The sequence below is a fragment of the Diabrotica virgifera genome, chromosome 9 (genome assembly GCF_917563875.1).
Source record: "Diabrotica virgifera virgifera chromosome 9, PGI_DIABVI_V3a".
Classification (NCBI taxonomy): Eukaryota; Metazoa; Arthropoda; class Insecta; order Coleoptera; family Chrysomelidae; genus Diabrotica; species Diabrotica virgifera.
Genome location: NC_065451.1, coordinates 45,516,972 through 45,530,738, shown reverse-complemented (window position 1 = coordinate 45,530,738; position 13,767 = coordinate 45,516,972).

Below are 13,767 nucleotides of genomic sequence, written 5' to 3'. Positions count from 1 at the left end.
GCAGATGTTTTTCGGATTAACAATATTACCTATGGCCTTGACATAGTCTAGTAGTACTAAATTTGGTTCTGCATGAATTAAAATAGCTTCGGTCTTCTTCGGATACCTGATACCTAGGACGTGCTTTAGTCATTGTAGCGGTTGCATATGAACTAGTAAGATTACTTGAAGAATTGGGTATAGACATGGTGTTGCTAACAGTGGGGGAACATTGATTTAAATTGTTACTCATGTAGTCAAAAGTAACTCGAATTTGTTTATATTAACGCTTTGGTTGTCTGGAAATAAGCGACAACTTGGAATACATCACTGCAATACTGGTTGCCTAACCGTTTAGGGCCAGAGAACAACCGTGGAAAACTATTGACAGTTTCACACTGAAAGTGTTTAAGTTGGAAGATTATTACGTAAAAAAGGTCTTACTGACTGAAGCTACAGCTTGTTCTTGATAATCAACACTTAACACAATTGTTATTAGTCACTGTTTGAGCGAAAAATAGTTTTAATAACTAGTATTTACAGTAAAAATTACAAATTACGGCACCAATTTACAGATCGATACATTCACGTTCTGATGTTAGTTTGATAGTCCGATTAAAAATTTTGAAAATTGCGAAATCGGCCATTTTTTAAATCGGACATTTAACTAAAAATTTCAATGTTACCAAGGTAGGTCAATATTCGTTAAACATTGATTGATGGAACCCCGAAGAGTTTTTTGCAATACAATATCGATAACCCCTTTGCTTTTATTTGCTAATCAAGCGGGCGCGACACTCTAGCCTAAGTGAGGACGTTTGAGTTTGCATAAATTCATTATCTCGAGAACGGGCAAATTTGAAGAGAAGTCCTCAGACAGGTCGATTTTTATTCTTAAATTTGGCTTTTTGGAATATATATAATACTAGTGACGTCATCCATCTGGGCGTGATGACGTAATCGATGATTTTTTTAAATGGGAGCAGGGGTTGTGTGATAGCTCATTTGAAAGGTTATTTAATTCACTAGTAGCCCAGTAAATGGCCGTTTTGGAGTGTAATTATCAGCGCCACGACGGATTTGCTTGACAATAATTTGGATTTAGGTTCTACTTAAACTTCAACTTCAACTTCAAAGTTGGACTTGTGTCGTTGGTTGTTTTTACTTGGGAGGGCGGAAGGGATGACTCTCGGGGGTGAAAAACATACGTTTAAAATAAGTCCGGAAATGGACAAATTGACTAATTCTAATCATTTTTTGTTATATAGAGTTTATATAAGTCAATACTTTTCACGTTATTTGAAAGTGAACATGTTTATTTTTCAACAAATAAAACACGTTTCCAAGCAGTTTTTAGCAAAAATGTAGCTCATAAAAAAACAAAAAAATGGTGTATTCATGAAGTATATCGACACAATAAAAGCAAAGTTGTAACTCATGCAAAATTGTTCTTATTCGTCCAATTCCAAATCGAATATTTCAACGTGAAATAACCAAAAACTGAAGCACTTTTTGGGGAAAACTCATAAAATATTTTTAAATGTTTAATAAAGAGTTTTTGTTATTTATTTATTTTTTATAAAAGTTTCTAGCATCAAAACTAGGCGAGTTACATTCAAAATAAAGTTAGCCCCCTTTTTGGGTAAAAAAAAATTATCGTGAAAATCTCCTCCTATTTAGCACCCCAAATAAGATTAATCGTTAGCGCTTTACCCTTTACTTTATATACAGTGGAACCTCGATTATCCGTCAGGGCACCGGACCAAGGTTATGACGGATAATCGAAAAGACGGTTAACAGAACATTAAAAAAACTTAATTGATCAAACGACTAAGTGACACAATCAATGCTCGAATGTGAATCAAACTGAATTATGGTGACACACAGATATTGCCTGTAAAAATGATTTTGCTGTGCGTTTTTATTTGGTGCGTATAACACTAAAAGCACGGTATCATTTATCATTAATCATTACCTATTTAAATTGAAATCTAATCCAGAGCCCTGAATAAGAACAAAAATTATTTACATAAAAAATGCGGTGGTGGCATAACTGCACGTGTACATTTTAACGAATTTCGTTTGGCTTATCGCAATGCTCAAACAAAATGAATTGATGACTAAATTTTTACTTATGTAGTCAATATAACTTATGTATGGACCCTGACGGTTAACAGAGGTGAGGGTTAATTGAGAGACGGATAATTGAGGTTCCACTGTATGTATTGTTTATATGATCTGTAACTTTGTTCGAAGTTCTTATTTTTAAAGAAATTTGGTTTTATAGTAAAAAAAATTTTTTATTTTGGAAAAATGCCATTTCTCCAAAATATCTTATAAAGTATTAGTGATACGTAAAACTCAAACGTAAAGAAATGTAGGTTTTGCTTTTGTAAATATTTTGTGTTTTATTTTGTTTTTCTGTAAGACAAAAATTGGTTAAGATGTGGCTGATCAAAATTTGCATACTCTCGTGATTACTGACTCGTTCAAGCCCTTTCAAAAATAAGCACTTTGAACAGGTGAAACTTACCAGTCATATAAAAAAGTTAGGTAATTTGTAAAGCGGTAATGATTAGTTTCATTTAGGGTGCTAAATAGAGAGAGATTTTCACAATTTCTTTCAACCAAAAAAGGTTTTAACTGTATTTTGAGCACAGCTCGCTTAGTTTTGATGTTAGAAACTTTTGTAAAAAATAAAGTTTTTTTAAACACTTTAAAAAAGTTTAAATGAGCTTTCCCCAAGAAATTTCCTCCATTTTTTGGTTATTTCATGTTAAATATTCGATTGGGAATTTGATCAATAAGAATAATTATTTTTCATGAGCTACAACTTTGTTTTTATTTGGTCGAGCTTCATTTTTTTATAAGCTACATTTTTGCTGAGATTAATTTTTGCGATCAAATACATACTTACTTTTTGAGTTATTTGGGAAAAACCGCCTGAAAACGTCGTTCTTTTGAACAATAAACATTTTCACACGCAAATAACTTAAAAAGTATTGTCTTGACCACTTCGGTTGTGACACTGAAAATTACACGGTAATGCCGTATTTCACGTACATTTTCTGGGCTTATATTATAAGTTTTTGTTACACTAGTCGCATGTAGTAATTTTTTAAAAGGGGCCCCATTTCCATTTCTGTGGGAGGGCCCCGACGGAGTTTGTTACGCCACTGATTATCTGTACTTTACTGCAGTCTTCATCTTTACGTACCCTATTCTCCTAGGATCTTCACTTTTCTTCATTCTCCCAAGATTTTACATGCCGTCGTACTAAAATTTAAACAATATGAGAAAAGTGCTTTGCACAAGAATTTTAAATTTGGAGCTAAGAGTTAGGTTGGCTAGGTGCTACGTTTTCTCGACTTTGTTTTATGGAATTGAAGCTTGGACCTTAAATGCTGTATCAATGAAAAACTAGAGTCATTCGAGCTGTGTGTGTTAGGGTGGATCGAAAAATCCAAGTTTCGAAAACTGTTTTGGAATAGTGCGCAAAAGTTGTCAAGTGGTATTACAAACCTAATCTTTATTTGTGATTTTTCAAAAAAATTTCATCTTCTGCCCTCTACCGGGGGTTGAAAAATAAAAAAAATAATAAATACGAACTTATGATTGTAAATGAAAAGTTAAGTAATAAGTTAATATTATAAAAATGATACCCAATTGAAATATTTTTTAAATATGTCATATTTATTCTTCTACCCACTCCCTACCCTCCCCCTTAATTTTAATTATCTATTGTTTGTAGTCTTTTTTGGACTCAAATTTTGGCATCTTTGCGCGAATCAATTTTTGCCTTGATACAATTGTCTCTGTTTTGTGATCCAAGAACAGATGAAGATGCTTCAGTTACGAGCTTCACGATTCTCTGTACAGATTGGGTGTGACAGGGAAATGTAGCGATGTCAATGATTTTCTCAGGAGATCCCGAAATAACATTTTTCAAATCCTCAACTTTCAAACCTTGAAGCAACGGAGGGCAAGTTATTTTATTGTTTTGTCAATCAATAAGATCAATATCATCTGCTTCAAAATTAATTTGTGGAATAATAAAAGGTCGGATGTTAGATGAATCATTATTGGCCTTAGTTTTTGCATTGAGAATGCGACGAAGTGCAAGCTCTTTTATATGCGGGCGAGTGTCATGCAACATGCATAGCAGAAGATTTTCCGGATGTACAAAATAGGCATTTCTTTGAAATACAGGGTCCATAAGACTTTTCAAATTTTGCTCTAAGTATCGACTACGCTTAATTGTTTGTAAAACATGCTTTGCACCATTCACACATGATGAATTGAATTTGATCTGAAACCATAAAGGAGCATAAACCGTGACAATAAATTTGGTCAGTTCCTTTAATTCTGATGTTGGATTTTCAGTGCTAACATAAAGACGTTTAATGCGATTCGCCTACGCTAGCCATCGGGAATGACTGAACTTTCCAGGGCTTTGGTTTAATAAATCCACCGAACATTCCCCTGTAGAAATTGCGACACAAATTTGAAACAAATATTTCTGATCGGCACTAATAAATCAATAAAATAAAGTCAATTAAATCTACTTCTGGTAACTCACAGTCAGTAATATCACAGTTTACAACAGGCATTTTTTCGCAATGCACTACTTGTTTTCCTACAGTTCCTGCAAAAACTTTTGGACTTTCAGTTTGACCGTCAGGCTTTTGGGAAAGATGCTTTAAAGGCAATTTATTAACGTCAAGCTGACAGATAAATCTTTGTAAAGGGCGGCCTAACTGTAACTCTAGTTGAGAAATTATACCATTTTTCTTCCGGTATTTACCACAGTTCCGTCATATCTTTCTACCACTAGTTCTTCTAGATTATACCTATAACTCTCTAAAAAGTTCACAATACTTTGACAAATGTTTAGAGCCGATCCAGAAAGGGGTACTGCGTGACCTGAAAATGTGAAGCCTGACTCTTGAACTAATGGAACGTGCTCTTCGAGTGCGGTTCTTCTGTGGGGCTTGCCTTCAATATTTTCTTTCCTTCCGTCAAAATATATCCCATTCAAAGTTTCGGGGGAGTTTTGCATAAAACCTTTTCTTCATTGAGCTCTTGCTCTTCTCAGTTTGTTTCTTGAAAGTCCAAAATCGCAGCACCCCCGCACTCCGAAGGTGGGACCAATATACTAAACAAACCAGGGCCGCCAGGGCCGGGTTTCTGTTAATAATGCCAATAAATTGTTTTTTTCGTTTTTCAGAAGCCTGTAGAGGACAGAAGATGAAATTTTATCCAAAAGTCGTAATAATACTTTCTTATTGTCGTTACTAAAGGTAAATTTTGGTGGGTATTCCAATTCAATTTGTCAATTTTTTTTTATTTTGTGATTATTACCCCAACATTTTTTTTTCGTTTTTCCAAAGGCCGGTTGAGGGCAGAAGATGTACTTTTATCAAAAAGTTGTAATAACACTATTTTATTGTCGTTACTAAAGGAAACGCTTGGTGGGTATCCCAAATCAATGTGTCAATTTTTTTAAAATATTACGATAATCGATCCACCCTAGTGTGTGTACAGAAGAGTTCTGAAAATATCGTGGACAGAACACGTCACAAACAAAGAGGTTCTGAGAAATATGAATAAAGAAATGGAAATCTTAAATACCATCAAAACCAGAAAATTGGAATATCTCGGACATATTACACAGAGAGAGAGTTACAACTTGATTCAGTTGATTATGCAGAAAAGATTCAAGGAAAGAGAAGCATAAGGGGACGCAGAATAACATTACGGCACAACCTGAGAGAATGGTACGGATGTACATCAAATGAACTTTTCAGAGCAGCCGTCTCTAAAATCCGAATAGCTATGATGATTGCCGACCTCCAACGCGGGATGGTATTTAAAGAAGAATCACTGAATAGAGCTTAAGTTCAATCACGTTCTTAGATTTGTTGGCTAAAAAACACGTTGCCTATCTCGGCTTATTCGTCCTTACATGATTCATGGGTGCATGGTAAAATATTGCAGCTTTTTAATTTTAATAGTGTTTACGACAAGAGCTTTGAACATTAGGGTGGAGCGCTGTTATATGAAGAAAAGTGAAATAACATTTTTTACAAACGCGAGGTGCGGAATCGACGCTACTGTGGGAAAGGATTGGAAAAGTTAGTTGTCATTTTTTTTTATTATGACTCTAACATCTGCCCCAACGTGATTTTTGAAATTTTTGAAATTTGAAAAAAAAAAATTTGCATTTTTACCTACGCGGGGTGCGGTATCAATTCGCTTCTAGGATATGAATCGAAAACTTCAATAACACTTATTTCTATTTTTATCAGAATAACTGCCCCAGCGCCACTTAAATTGATCTATTTTAAATTTCGCGCCATCTCTCGAACTGACGCTGCAACCAAAGAGTTATAACCTGTCACAGGAGTTGACCTTCACTCTCCCACTCAATTTCAATTATAAGTAAGTAGAACACAAAAAAATATTGGCTAAAATTATTATAGTTCTCCACGATAAGTATATAACATTATTGAAATCTTATGAAGGCAGGAAGGACGAAGACGGTTACAAAGAGAAGCTACTAAAGTTTGGTGAGGATAGCAAGAAATTGAGCAAGAAACTGTTTGATATTGCAACTTGCAAATGTTAAGAGTTCAGAGATTGCAACTGTCCTAGAAAGCGAAAGATTACAATACCAGAACGAAATTTCTTAATCGACCAACGAACTGACCATAAAATAATGATTAATAGTTTAGATCGTGAAGCGACCAAAAAAATTGAGATGGATTTACATAGATTACACCAACAAGAGCAACGTGAAGAACAAATAGTCTTGCAAATAGGGGTGGAATCAATTCCTAGTACTTCTAGATTACCTACAACTTCAAAGATACGACCGAATTTTTAACAGCCAGATACATTAAACAAAAGCGATGAAATTGAGGACTTCCAATCACAATCGATTATTTCCACTTTTTCACTCACAGTGACTGATGTCACATTTCCGGTTGTTGCCAGAACATTAGATCGTTATGGGGTTTCAGATCGTGCTGGAGTAGCAATCATTTCTGCAGCTATCCACGACATTGGTCTCATTACTGAAAACAATCCATCACGGATTATAGATAGAAATAGATAGTTCTACGAGCTCGTTCTAAAGCTAGGACAACTTTGTAACTCTATTCTGATATTTATTTCCTCGAACTCTATCGATGTAAATCAAATAATGGCTGTTGGTTGTGATGGGACTGTCTTTAATCAAGAAAACAAAGGTGGTGTTATTCGTTTATTGGAAATCAAGTTTCCACCTCCACTCCAATGGTTCATATGCCAACTACACGCCAATGAACTGATATTGCGTCACCTTTTTCAACATCTAGATTGCACTAGAAGTGGACCAAAAGGTTTCACAGGTCCCATTGGCAAGGCAGTTACTATTATAACTGTGAATTATTACCCATTGTTCCGTTGATGCAATTAAATGTACGATGCCCGATATTACCAAATCGACACAGGAATTAAGCACCGATTAACTATATCTACTACAAATATGTCAGTACAGTGGAACCCCGATAAGTCGGCCCCCGATACCCCGGAAGTCCGGCTAAACCGGACCGATTTTCATCAGACAAACATTTCAACAATAAAAATGTATGTAATATAATATTTGAGACATAATGTGTATTTGTGTAATTTGAACTATACGATAGTAAAAATGACTCATGGCACACGGCGGCAGAGCCACGTTCATTGTCTCGGATTATCGGAAACAACAGGCACCTGTAGTATTCTTTTATTTATTTCAAACTGTCTTAGCATTGTTTAAAAAAGACTAAAAGACTATTAAAAAAATTCCTTTTTAAACAATGGTCTTACTTTTCATTGTTCTTAAATAACATATAACATTGTTCCGATTTTTACTGTAATGCGCCTAGTACAGAGTCTTGTATTGTTCGCTTCTGTTTGCGTAGGTTTGTGTTTGCGTATTTTTAGTAATTTAGATGTCAGGTACTGTGCATATATATATTTCATGTTACATATTTCAATTATCACGCAGTTTATCTGTAAGTATACCGTATTTTATTAATTTTTACCATATTCTCCGGCTAACCCGGATTTTCGATAACCCGGATCGGCCGCGGTCCCGATTAATCCGAGTTATCGAGGTTCCACTGTATATCAATAGTGGACTTTGTGATGAATATTTTGTGAAAAAAAATCCTGGTAAACTAGTTCACCCTAGAGGTTTGACAATGGTTAATCGGATATTGAGATTATATGTCTCAAGCCAAACTCCATCTGAAAACCTAATTATACTAAGTACATTAAGGGCCGGTTGTTCGAACGCTAATCAACAATGATCATTATTAAATATTTAATTACTGTCACCAAAACTGTCAATGTCAACTTTGTTTGGGTTGCTGAAAACATAATTAATTACAATTATGAGATTTATTATTAATTATGTTAATAATTATTGTTATATTAATTGATTATAGTCTCAGAATTGTAATTAATTATGTTTTAACAATTGACACTGACAGTAATTAATTATTTGATAATGATCATTGTTGATTAGCGTTCGAACAACCGGCCCTTATTTTAACGGTTTATGCTCTTATGTGGTTCAGGGTCAAGACTAGGCCAATTTGTATTTTTGGTGCCAAACATTTATATGATACGATAAAACTGTCGCGCTATTTGCCAAACCACTTGAAGAATGTTATTATTCCAGTCATGCAGATAAATGCAATTTTTGTACATTCAGAAAATCTACTACTAGGAATTTTAGCCGACAACAGACAGTACGTCAGAGAAGTTGCACTCCGCAGAATATTGAAGATCAGAGAGACATCATACATCATAGGAGCCTCACATATTTTCCAAATACATACTTTAAATATGGATGCTGATGATTACATTGATATGATAGATTGGAAAACCAAGACAGAACCTCCACTTACGAAGAATTTAAGTACCGAAAGGATATCAATCCACGTCATCATAGGCCACCACGGAAAAATTCCGTGTCACACACAATCCTCTGAAAGGTGTGTCAAATTAGTTACAGAAGCAAGTGCTGCCCTCTGTGGGTCACGAAGGAGAGACGGATTCATTAAGAATAAGCTTAAATCATGCCTTTTGATGCCTAAATTTGATACTAAGAAAGACTATCGTTCACAATGAGTTTTTATGTTATTCTTCAATTGGTAAGCATATTGTTTTTTGCTTTATATTGACTATTTTTCTTCATAATTATAGTCTTAATAGCTTAAATAAATGAATAAAACATTATCGTTGACTCTATCCAACTTCTTTTAGAAAATTTAATTTTTTACAAAATTCCAAAATTTCAATCACCGTGGGGCACTTTTCAGACTGAAAATACGAAAAAATATCATCTAAGTTTTTCATTCGAAAATGAAACACGTATCAATTCCGCACCCCGCGAAAATGAAATTCGAAAAAATAAATTTGCGCTCCACCTTATTGAACATCTCTCGGACTGACCAAAATTTTTCTAGAAATGGATGGTTTATATCAAGGCTTTTCCCGAAGTTCGTACCTGTTCAATCATGGTTATAATGGATGATTCATGTAAAGGTTTATTTAAAAAAAATGAGATTTATTTAAAAACTTTTATTTTCATACAAAAGAACCATTGTTAACAATTACTTCTTAAAAACAAATTCTTTTAAAATAAAAATGTGTACCATTTTTAAAATAAAAATGTGTACCATTTTTATTCGGTTGCAATGCGAAGGCAAACCAATCTTACTTTTTAATTAGAATACGGAGTGCAGTCCAGTTCCTTTAACCGCGATTTTCTGCTCTTATTGGAGCTTCATCAGAAGGAACGTAGGCACTGTTCTCCATACTCCAACTAAATTGCATCGAGAGGTTTTCCCACACATCGCAACCAAAGTGATGATAATAGGTGGCAAGCGCCATCTGGCAATTGAAAGACCAAGCAAGAAATTCTTTTAAATGTTGGCCGTGACTGTAGTTAAGATAATCAATTCTCAAATTCCAATTCTCGATGATGCGCTCGAGCATTTCTATTGGTATTTGACCAATTTCTCGAGTAATATTAGCTTCCAATTACTCATTCGTAGGCTGTATATCCATGCAGACATTGTAATTAGGTAGCTCCGAAGAAAAAAATCTGGAGATGTGATTTCACAGGATCTAGTGGACCAATTCACTGGTCCACAGCGTGAAATAAATTACTCACTGAATCGTGACCTAGTATAATAGTCCACGACGCATCTGTTTTGAGATGGACGTTGAGAGGTGACTCAAATTTTTCTGCAGAAATTGCTTGAAAGTATCTCAAATAATAATATTTGAGTTATTCTCCCTCTCAAAATGGTCCGGAACATTGTTTAAATAATCAAAATGTCAAAATATGAAGGAAAAATTCGATTTTTTTATTGGTTTTTTGATTATAACTTTAAAACTATTCATTTCTGAGAAAAGTTGTACTAACATAAAAGTTGCGTAATTAAATTTACTATAATATAAAATTGGTTAAAAATTTAAAAAATAGTCACCCTTGTTGCAAAATAGCAATAATTGCGGAAAAACCCATACAAAAACAAGTATTCGCATTTTACGTTTTTCAACCATTTATGCTAAACTTAGGACCTTAATATTTTAGCCAGAAAAACTTTATGATATACTAAAACAAACTGTAAATTCCATTAAGATCGATTTAATAGATTTTGTAAAATAAATTTTGCAATCCAGCTTTCGCAAAAAAAATTCATTTTTTTAAAATGTTGAAGGACTGAAAATAAAGCAGATAGCAAATTAATTTTTTTTTTGGCTTATAGAAGTGTACTGTACCTTTCATTTGCAATTTGCAAAATTAAAATCGATTAATTACCACGGCGTCAGGAATTTTTTTAATAAACATTAATTTTTGGTGCTACGCGCAGAACAGCGGTGTTCGATTCACACAAGTTGATTTCCACCAACATTTATTCGAATCTTTATTTAATATATTATTTTCTTTCTCTATATTTTGTTGTATTTTAATATTTTATTTCCACAAAAATCAAACTAATTTTATTATTGTTTGTGAAATATTGTTTAAACAATTGCATATATTTAAAAATAATAAACTTTTATTCTCTAAGTTAAAATATATGAACAAAGAAAGTTTTTGCTATAAAAAGTGTTATTTCAAAGGACAGAGTAGGTATGTGTTTTTATTTTGCAATAAACTAATTTATTTATTTATATCGAAATTTAATATATATCAATCATTATCAAAGGTCATTGGAATGCCCAATCAGAGCAAACTATCCGCTGTCCTGCGCGTAGCACCAATAATTAATGTTTATTTAAAAAAATTCCTGATGCCGTGGTAGTTAATCGATTTTAATATTGAAAATTGCAAATCAAAGGTACAGTACACTTCTAATATGCAAAAAAAATCAACTAGCTATCTGCTTTATTTTCAGTCCTGTAACATTTTGAAAAAATGAATTTTTTTTGCGAAAGCTGGATTGCAAAATTTATTTTGCAAAATCTATTGAACCGATCTTAATGAAATTTACAGTATTGTTTCACTGTATCATAAAATTTTTCTGTGTGCAACATGAAGGTCCTAAGTCTAGCATAAATTGTTGAAAAACGTAAAACGCGAATACTTGTTTTTGTATGGTTTTTTCGCAATTATTGCTATTTTACAACAAGGGTGACTATTTTTTAAATTTTCAACTAATTCCATATTATAGGAAATTTAATTGCCCAACTTTTATGTTAGTACAACTTTTCTCGGAAATGGACACTTTTCAAGTTATTATCAAAAACGAAGAAAAAAATCGAATTTTTCCTTCATTTTTTGATATTTTGATTATTTAAACAATGTTCCGGACCTTTTTGAGAGGGAAGATAACTCAAATATTATTATTTGAGTTATTTTTAAGCAATGTCAGCAAAAAAAATTAGTCACCTCTCAACGTCCAAATGTACTAATATTTTTACAGATGCGCCCTGGTCTATAACTAGAATCGTGAAATTAGTGGATGTTCTGCAATCTTCTCAAGAGCCCATCTACTGAAACAGTAATAACTCAGAAGGTGAATCGGTATCAGATCTTACACTAACTAAATTTTGTATGCTTTTAAATCAAGATCCTCACGTAAAATAAGCCAAGTTGTTGTAAACGAAAAGCCAAGCTGTGGGAACAGCGACGGATCAATTATTCAATATCTTCGCGTACCTACACTATCCGCTACAGCATTTATATTTTATTCAGTATGTGCTGAATGTGGCTTAATTGGTTACGTGTTATCCAATAATGAAATCTGGGTTTTAAACTTACTCTTGGTATATCAACAATTACTATTGCATAATTAATAATAAGTTATTTACCCATTTTATATAATATGTTACCTAAGTGTTAATACTCCTGCATCTTTAACAAAAAATTCTGTCTATAAGCGCCTTATTTCCATTTTTGTAACCTTTAAGTACAAGCTGTGATAATAATATATCACGTAATAACCAAAAACTATTTAGATATACAGAGTGGGCCAAAGAGAACAGTCCACCTCAATATTTGGCAGTATTTATTAGATTTTAAGGAAATGACGAAACAGGTCGATTTTTGATCTAAGGGGACACATTTTTACGGTACATACAGTAGGAAAAATGAAAGAATACCCATGAACGAACATATAAAATACGCTGTATTTTCCTGTCACCGTGTCACACAAAAAATTGGCCAGCGTAAGTACATGTAATAATTATTATTACATGTACTTGCGCTCGGCAATTTTCTTTGTTACACGGTGACAAGGAAATACAGCGTGTTTTATATGTTTGTCCATGGGTATTCTTTCATTTTTCTGACTGTACATCTGTCATATTAGCCCCCTCCCATCCACGTCCCCCACCCTTTATCTTTAAATATGGAATAGGGGTTGTGTGCTAGCTCATTTATAAGGTTATTCAATTGTCTATTTAGTAATATATACACTAACATAATGATTTATACAGGATGTCCAAGAAAAAATTTTTTAATTAAATTAATTGACACAAAAAGAAGAATTTATGTAATTTATTTAATTCAAAATATATTCTACTGCTGTCACAAAATGTTAAATAAACATTGCTCTTTGCTTAATTTCAATCTTCGTGCTGCCACCCATCTGCCTCTTTGTAGGTTGAATATTGAATTTAAGCAGCAAACAATGTTTATTTATCAAATAAACATTTTTTTCTGTTTTCTGTCAGCAGTTGAATGTATTTTGAGTTAAATAAATTACATGCATTATTATTTTTCTTTTTCTTTTTCTTCTTCTTCTTCTTCTTCTTCTTCTTCTTCTTCTTCTTGTTCTTCTTCTTCTTCTTCTTCTTCTTTTTCTTCTTGTTCTTCTTCTTTTTCTTCTTCTTCTTCTTCTTCTTCTTCTTCTTCTTCTTCTTCTTCTTCTTCTTCTTCTTCTCTTCTTTTTATATAGACATGACTCTGCCTGTTTTTTCAATCTGCCTCTAGTCAGTTGTCGTTCCATGGTTTTCGTGGTCTTCCCACTGATCGTCTTCCTATTGGGGAACCGTCTCTCGCTGTCCCTACTACTCTATTTCTTGTCATTCGGCTTATGTGGTCAATCCATTTTATTCTTCTGTTTCTTACCCAATTATTAATGTTGTCCACCTTGCATTTCCGTCGTATATCTGTACTTCTAGCTATGTCCCATAGATTCTTACCATCGATTTTTCGGAGGGTTTTCATCTTCGCTGTTTCAAGAATATTTTTGTCCTCTCTGTGTCGGGTCGTGTTTCTGCTGCGTATGTCAC